Here is an 8946-nt window from a genome sequence, read left to right on the forward strand (position 1 = left end):
TTAAAAGGCAGTGATAATAAAATAACGAAAAAGAATGATAAAAAATTTGGAAAATTTAGGGGTGTTAAAGTTTTTGGTACTAGCTAACTAAAAAAAAAAAAAAATTGACAACCTTATTTGGGGCGGTGAAGGAAATGACTATTTGATTTAAAGTGGAATGTTAAATTCATGGATACATGTATAGATATTTATATGTGTCTGCAGAATGGATCGAAAAGTGAGAGCAACAGACAAGCAAGATACCTATAAGCTTGTAATTATGTTGATACGCATGATTTGCGGTTCGCCACAGACCATTGAGAAGCCTCCAGCAATGCTCACCAATTGCCGCTGTTCCTCTTCAGACAATGAAAAAAACCATTTCTTTCTTTCTTATATTGCTCAAGACTTGAAACTTCTTTTACACATATTTATCCGCGAGTACGACTAACTTGTGTGTGTGTGTATCATTTATATATATGTATACAAAACTCATATTACTCTAGTATTATGTATATATATACGCATACACATTTATATATATTTCATCGTGTTGCTCAATCATTCTACAAGATACCAGAATGCACGATGAGCCTCACAACCGTAGCAAAACCGCAGTTTAAACGGTTGAGTCTTATTGTAATTGTTTTCCATTATACAAACCGCTTTTGAAAGATTGTACACCTTGAGCTTACGGCTTGTACTTTTTTTTTTCTTTTTAGTAAATCAGTATGATTTTCTGCATATTGAACTCTTCATATATGTGCGTGTATTTTTTGTTTGTCAATTTATTTTTTATTTAACTGTTTTATATTATTTTTTTTATCTAATTTAAATTAACAATTATTATCACTTGTAATAAAATGATAATTTAATAATAATAATATGTTAATTTGATTTATTTTTTTTTTAAGTAAATAATAAATTTATCTCTATCATTTATTACAGCATCAAGAGTTGACGCGATGATTCATCAAATTTATAATTTGTTATTTTATTAAAATATATATAAGCTTTTGTTGTTTGTTCACTAAGTAAACTGTGAACAAACAACCAACTGTTGAATTCAACTGGATTTTTTTATTAATGTTTTTAAAATTATATTATGTTAAATGATATTTTTATTGTTCATATGTCTATATCAAATGAAACACGTATCAACACTCTCATCGTTGGTATTTATTTTTATTTTACTATCATCACTCAACATCATCTTGGATTTAAATTCTTGCGTAAATAATTTCACAGTTAATTATTTATTTAACCACACGCTTAAAGTACTTGGTTATAAATTTTTTTTTGTTAGATAAATTGTATTTATTATTATAAATATAAATAATAGTAAATCTTTTTCTTATTTTAAATAAAAAATATGAAATCAGATTAATTCTTCAGGTATTTTAAATTTTTTTTATAAGATTTTCAGGTATAATATTTTGAATATAGTCAACTGCAATATAACACAACGTAAATATATGTTAACAATACAGTAGAAGGAAACATGGTACAATCGAAAGAGAGCGTTAAGTATATGTAAATGAGAAAGCCTGTTTGAATGCATAGATTTATGAGTCTTATTCGAATTCCAAAGTGTCATAAATATCAGTATAAGTAGCTAGGCACGGCTAGGCATTACAATGTAATAGCGGTAAAAATGAGTTGACAAAAAAAATAATCAAATAATAAAAAAAATATATAAATACTCACTGAAAAATTACAGAAAAAAAAAAAAAGATTCTCCCACGTATAAAATTATTAGCATTGAAAAATAAGAAAATAATAAAAAGATTATTTAAAACTGTATATATATATATATATATATATATATATATATTTAACTATTTTTTCATTTATTAAAATAATTAATTTTTTGTAGATAATAAAATCAAGTATTTATGACTTTTTCTTTACAACAGAAACATTGTTTTTTTTTTTTTAATTATTTTTAATTAATAAAATAATAGTTGAGGATATATGAAATTAGAAAAAAAAAATATAATTAACTTTAGTTTGGAATAACATCTTAATGAATGCAGTGGTCAAGGCGTGACTTTCTATACATTGGGATAAAGGTTTAGGAGGGTTGAGAAAAAATGAAAAGCAATAACGAGGGTATGTATTTTAAAATGGCATTTGGCGTGACCATAAAAAATCTGAGCTTATATATACCTGTGGATAGAGGCCAAATAGATCCAAAGGTATAGAGTTTTTTTTTCTCAAGGTTGTGGGGATGACTGACAAACGACTGCCAAAAATTCGTCCAACAAAAATAATTATTAAGAGAATACAGTGAAGAAAAAAAGGAGAAATTTTAAATTCAATAGATTCGGAAAAGAAAAGAAATATGCAATAATCTTCAAAGGAAATTATTAAGAGAATATAGTGAAGAAAAAAAGGAGAAATTTTAAATTCAATAGATTTGGAAAAGAAAAGAAATAAGCAATAATCTTCAAAGGAAATTTAAGCGTCAAATTGGAAAATGTGAAAAGAGAAAATACGATAAATGACTGTCCAAAAACTTATGAGTCGAAGGAAGTTAAAAGATATTTTCTTGCAATTGATAATTCACAAATTTTAAATAACTTTTATGTTAAAAAACATTTTCGATTATCTAAAATATTGAATTAAAAATTATACATGTATTTAAACAAATATAACATCCCCGGTATTGTCACAATACTTTTTCGAAACTAAAAAAAACTCACAGCATCACCATGAAAAAAAAAAAGAAAATTCTTTTTCACACAGTGGGTCCTGATGTTTGCTGACACTGTGGTCTGTTCCCGTAAGAATTCATAGAACTAAACAGCTGTGATGAAAGGAAAACGTTAAATAATTTATTTGTCAGTATTTTCAAACAAAAAAAAAAATAAAACCTTTATCTACCATATCGTTAAAAATTGTTGTTAAAATACAATTCTAAAATTTAAGTAAAAAATTAAAATTTAATATAATTTTTCTACCAATATAATATTAAAAAAAAAAAAACATAACATTGTTTTTATTTTATAAAATTATTTTTCAACTATTATATAATTGATATTTATTTAGAGTATATCATTTACAAAGTTTGTATTTTATTGACAATAAAAGAAAAGGTGTGTTGTCACTAAATTCAAAAAATCTATTGTAAAAAAAAAAAAAAAAATATGTATATATCAGCTATTGTTGTTAATATATATTGACTTTAAGTTGTGGCTAAACAAGGATAGATATAATTTAGTATGGCTATTGTATTCATCTATACGTTCGTCACGCGCCCCCCAGATTATTTGCTTCTGAAAAGTGAAACGCCAAGCTATTTCACATTTGTCCGAAGAGCCAAACATCTTCTCAATGAACAATAGAAAAAACCCATCTTTTTTCTTTATTCTTTTCCAACGAACCGTTAACTTACCGATAAATGTATAAAGTAAGGGAGGAGTATTTATTTATTTATTTATTATTATTATTTCTTTTTTTTTTCTTCTGAAAAATCTTTTTTACAATTGATCATTGCAAGGAGCATTTAAGCATTTCACCCGGTAGGATCTCTATTTCAATTTAACTTTAAAATTTTCGAAAAATGGCCTTTTCACCAACTTCATGGTTAGTTAGTAAGAACGTCAAGATACTCCTCCCTGTTTTCGCACTTTTAAAACACATCTAACTTTTCGATAACTTTAAAAGCTTTATACCACAATATATACCTGTTTCTTTTCTTTTTTTTTTTTTCTTAATCTCTCACAACAACCAGCTTTTTTATATTGTCGAGTTTCTGGCATTTTTATAGATAAATTTTTTCTTCATTTTTTATAATACCAAAGATATATCCTAGATATCAATTCCAAAAGATTTTACGCCCACTTCTATGTATCAATAGACATGATGATTTCCATTGGGACTCAATACCGGTAATATTTATAATTCAAAAATACATATTCTCACGGGTTTAAAAATAAACTATTTATCAGATTTTACATTGATTATTATTCTCAAATTTTAAACCTTTATTTATTTTTATTTTTATTTTTTTCTGCATATGATGACTTGTAAAATCAATAGTTTAAAATACCATTATTTTCATATAATCATATTTTTTTTAAAACTTGAGATTTGTGTAAAAAATCTATATAAATATATCAAGGCGTGTCTTTTTTTTTTTTCTTCTAAAAAAGAATATGATAAATATGTGGGTAAAGTATCTTTATAAAAAATGGCTCCCTAAAAATATTAGCAAACTAAAAAATATCAAAATAAATTTATAATAATTTATAGTCAAGTTTTAAACAATAAAAAAAGACAAGCTATATTATATTATATTTATTGTCAACGAGCTGTTGTCATTTATATATGATAATAATTATATTAATATTGGCAGTAATATACAAAGTTGCCTTTGCCTTAGCAGTCATTATTAGACTGTTAGACAACTAGATGATTTAAAAAAGAATAAAAAAAAAGAAAGAGAAAAAAAAAAAAAAACAGAGGGTAAATCAAGCCTGTTCATGATGGGTGGTCTATGTGATGTATCCAAGCATGTATAGACACAAATGTTTAGCAGTAGAAAAACACCCGACACTTAAATTCATTTATATGAGATTTAGGGTGCCTTGATCTGTTGAAAATATTCCTCGTTACAACGACAAACTAACTACATATACAAACCCTTCAACCCTCTTCTGTTAAAGCACACGAGCCAGCAGGACAATTTCGATAGTAAATCACTTCTATAAGGGCTGTTAAATAGTAAACGTGCTAAAGATTTTTAGTTTAGGCGTATAAACCTCGGACCCACATGTAGTCTATTCATGGAAAACTTGCTGTGCACGTCTTTGAGAATGAATATTCCCAAAAAGATATCTATAAATTTTTTTTTATTTGTCATTTTCTATAAAATTTATATATATGCGTGTATGCTTGTGGTGTTGTTATTTATTTTCTATAAAATACTATTTCTACTGTATGTTTACTGAATCAGTGTTTGCTTAGTCAGCTTACTATCTTAAAGAGCTATAGCATGCAATAAAATTTTTCTATTATATATTTTCTACCTTGGCAGTCTTTTTTCTTTTTGATAAATTTGCATTGTTAAAAATTTTTGTGCTATATATTTTTTGTATTGTTATATACTTTTATATCAAAGGAAATTTTTTGTTAACTTTTGAATTTAAAATAGAATATAAATGCACTTATTTTTGATTATACAAAAAAAATATTTTATTTACTTATTTTTATATACATGGACAGAATTTGAAAATATTCTGATTTTCACCAAGCTTTGAATATATTAAATACCCAATCGATAAAAAACAAAAACAAACTGATTTTTAAAACAATTGAGCTAGCTCAAAAACACAATATAGTATTGGCTCAAGTCGTGAGCTTCAATAATCTATTTCATGTTATTGAAAATATTGACTACTAGACATTGAACCCAAGGGAATCATCCAAATTTCAATATAACAAAACTGAGTTTCTTAACTTGTCTTTGTATATTTTTATTCATTTATACAATAACATCCCACTTTTCCCTGAGGATACAACACCAACACTTTATCTAATACATGTGTGGTTTTTATTCACTCTGTCAAAGTATAATATACAAACACATATATATACACTTGTTGGAAATAACAATCTCACTTGAGTATAAAGCTAATAATAATTCCATGTCAAATCATCGATTTAGTACATCGTCAATATCACAGATGCGTGTACGATATTTCATGATGATTATCGTATTGGAAATTACAGAAAAAAAGGGAGAGAAATTGTCAAAAATGTATTTTCCCATGGTATATATATAAAATACCACGAATATATACATATAACTTAAAACTATTTGAGTGAAATAGAGAGAGAAAGAATAAAAAAAAAAAAAAGAAATCATACGACAAGCAACTTTTCCCGATTTGTGTGGAACCTGATACCCATGTGAAGGGTCGTGAAATTAAGATATATGACATGAGGGGGTTGCACATTATGACCAGTATATGTATGAGAGATTTTTACTGGTCCAATTGGTTCTTCAGTATCTTTTTTTTCTTCATTTTTTTTGCTATATATATATACGCTTAAGTCATTTTGTTTTTTCTGTGTTATACACCGATCAAAACCACCCCCGCGGTTAGCTAATAAATATATCGTCGAGATACATATTTTCCTTTTTCAAATGTGTTGCTCAATTTTTGTTTTTTTTTTTATTTTTTTTTTGCGGTGGCACGTGCGACTTATCCCCCCAGATGACACCGTTTTTATTGTAAGGCAGTTTATGCTTATGGGCAATCATGGGTAGGAAGGCATACTGATGTATACAATTGCAATTTTGATGTAAAAATTAAATTATTAATAAAATGAAAGGAAAAAAAATATTAGCCCTGTGTGTATATGAAAAATAAACGAGACAACGTTAAAGATTTAAATGTTTAAATTAAAAAATGAAAAATAGAAAATTTTTTAATCAATAAAATTCTTTTTCATATATATTTTTTTGTAACATCAGTGGAAATTTTAAAAATAAATTTGTAGTTGGGTATTATAAATAAGTAGTTATACCCTTCGGTTTGTATATACAAATATATTTCTACTATATCGTTTTCCTTCTTCAACGTTTGCCTCCCTTCGAACATGGTATTTTGCCTCAATAATGTTTATGGTATATATACCACACACAAAATAGCCAGAGGGTGATTTTCATCCGGTTAGTTGGTTCGGACTGTAATTTCAAAACCACCCCCTATGCATATAGATTGTAGATTTTCTACACAAATCTACATTGCGGGTGTAATTCTGACTTTATTCGATATCTCAATTAAAATTCAGGAAGGTTATGCTGTTCCCTCGATGATATGGTCATAATTATTTTTTTTTCTAACTATATTCTCTATTGTTTTTTTTTTTGCCTTTTTTAATTGATGTATATATTTAGTTAAAGATTTACCACGAAGTTTGAAAAGCCACCCTTATGAAAAATATATATGCCTTACAAAAAAAAAAAAATACAGGTAGCGTACTCTACTGGTGATGACAATGTAGTATTTTTAATTTAAAAAGGATACAATTTTTCTTAAAGTTTAAATATTATATTGCAAGTGTTTTTTGTACTTGTGAGTGTAATTATTGATGCTACTATCAAATAATTCAATAAACAACCAATTTTTTTTATTCTTTTAATAACTGCTCTGTATAAAATTTTAAAAATTATTAAATAAAAATTATTTCTGACAGACGGACACATGAATAAGATTATAAACGTTCGTTATGGTACACTAGAGTGAAAAAAAAAATAAAGAAAAAAGTAATTATATATCAAAATAATGACAAGTAAATGAATGGAAAAGTAGCGTTAAATTTCAAGACCGGATGGAACTAAAAATATATATAAGAAACACCTCAGTAGATATAGGAAAAATCGACAGATGGCTCCCACACCCATAATACAAGTTATACACCACAAAATTTTGATTTGAGGCTAAAAATTTTTCAAACCATTTGCTCTCCTATAATTTTTTTTTCAGCTAATATGTCCTTCAATTCGAGCCGCATTAAAACCCTCTGAAAATCTTTTTTTTCCCCTTGACCTCTTTTACACTCATCGATCTATGTTGTAATTTTAATTTCCTTCTTTTTTGATATATCGATACAATATAATATATGTAATTTGATTTATTTAAAATTTTTTTTCTAATGACGCATATACAAAGTATGTTTTTTGAATTAAAAAAAAAAAAAAAAAACCAGTAAAATTTACAAGTATTTTTTTTCTCCAGAAAATGTATGGGCAATTTTTTATTTACCTATAACCAAGTAACCAATGAAAAATAAAATACACAAAAGCCACTCCTTAATATTAAAATAAAGGGTCAAATTAGATATTAATTTTTTTGCTCGACGAATAAAACCACATTTTCGTGTCCAAAATAAATATATATATATATATATGTATAGATAAACTAACACTCAACAAAGAGGCTCGCGTGTTCTTCTCATTTTGCCTTCTGTTTATTTTCTTAACGGTCGAAATAATAAGCCAGCCACTTGTATATGCCGTCTGGCTGGCGAAGGGAATGAAATATAAAAAGTGAAATCTACCAAACGCATGTCCTCCAAGTAAAGAATGAAATTTTGTGAATCTTATATTTGCAGTAAGGATAAAATCGATTTTTTTTTTACTTTTTATTTTAAATTACCGTCACCTGTTAGAGTTAAGGGTAGATTTTAAGCATGTATATTTTTTTAAATAAGACAAACACATCACGCAAGTGTCATAAGTTTTGCTCATTTATCAAGTGCATTGATCCCAACTGTTTTTTTTTTTTCATTTCATCATCTTAATTATTTTTCAACGACCATATGTTAATAATGATGATAACAGCTCTTTTCCTGTAGAAAGCATTGCTCATATAATGCAGGACAAATTTTATTTTCTTCTTAAACTTCCTTTCTATTCTCTCTTTCTTATAATATTAATTCACCTTTGTAATCTACTTTTCACCCTATCATGCGGTATTTATGAATATACACTAAATCATATATTAATATTATTTATCAACTTATTCGTAGCCATCTAGATTAAATCTGGTATGACCATTTTGATTTCTTATTTTTTTCAACTTTAAATTTATAAAATTAAATAATTACTTGAAATTTTTAAATAAAAAATGATTAATCTAAATTTTACCAAACACTTTTATTCTTAAATTAAATTTTTGTTTTATTTTATTTTTGTATCTAGATATGTGCGGTATATTGAAAAAAAAAATTTTAATGAATATTTTTTCGCGGAATATGACACAAGGACAATTTATCTATTGAATTTTTATCATTTAAATACTGAATCATGTTGTTGTAATGTATAAGCATCTTGTTGTATAATGTATTGCGTGGCAGATTGTTGGACATATGATATGTGCGTGTATTTATATATACCCAAAAGTCATCTACTGACGCAAATTATGGGATTTATTGTACCAGTAATCACCGTAA

The sequence above is a fragment of the Aphidius gifuensis genome, linkage group LG1 (assembly GCF_014905175.1).
Source record: "Aphidius gifuensis isolate YNYX2018 linkage group LG1, ASM1490517v1, whole genome shotgun sequence".
NCBI classification, from domain to species: Eukaryota; Metazoa; Arthropoda; class Insecta; order Hymenoptera; family Braconidae; genus Aphidius; species Aphidius gifuensis.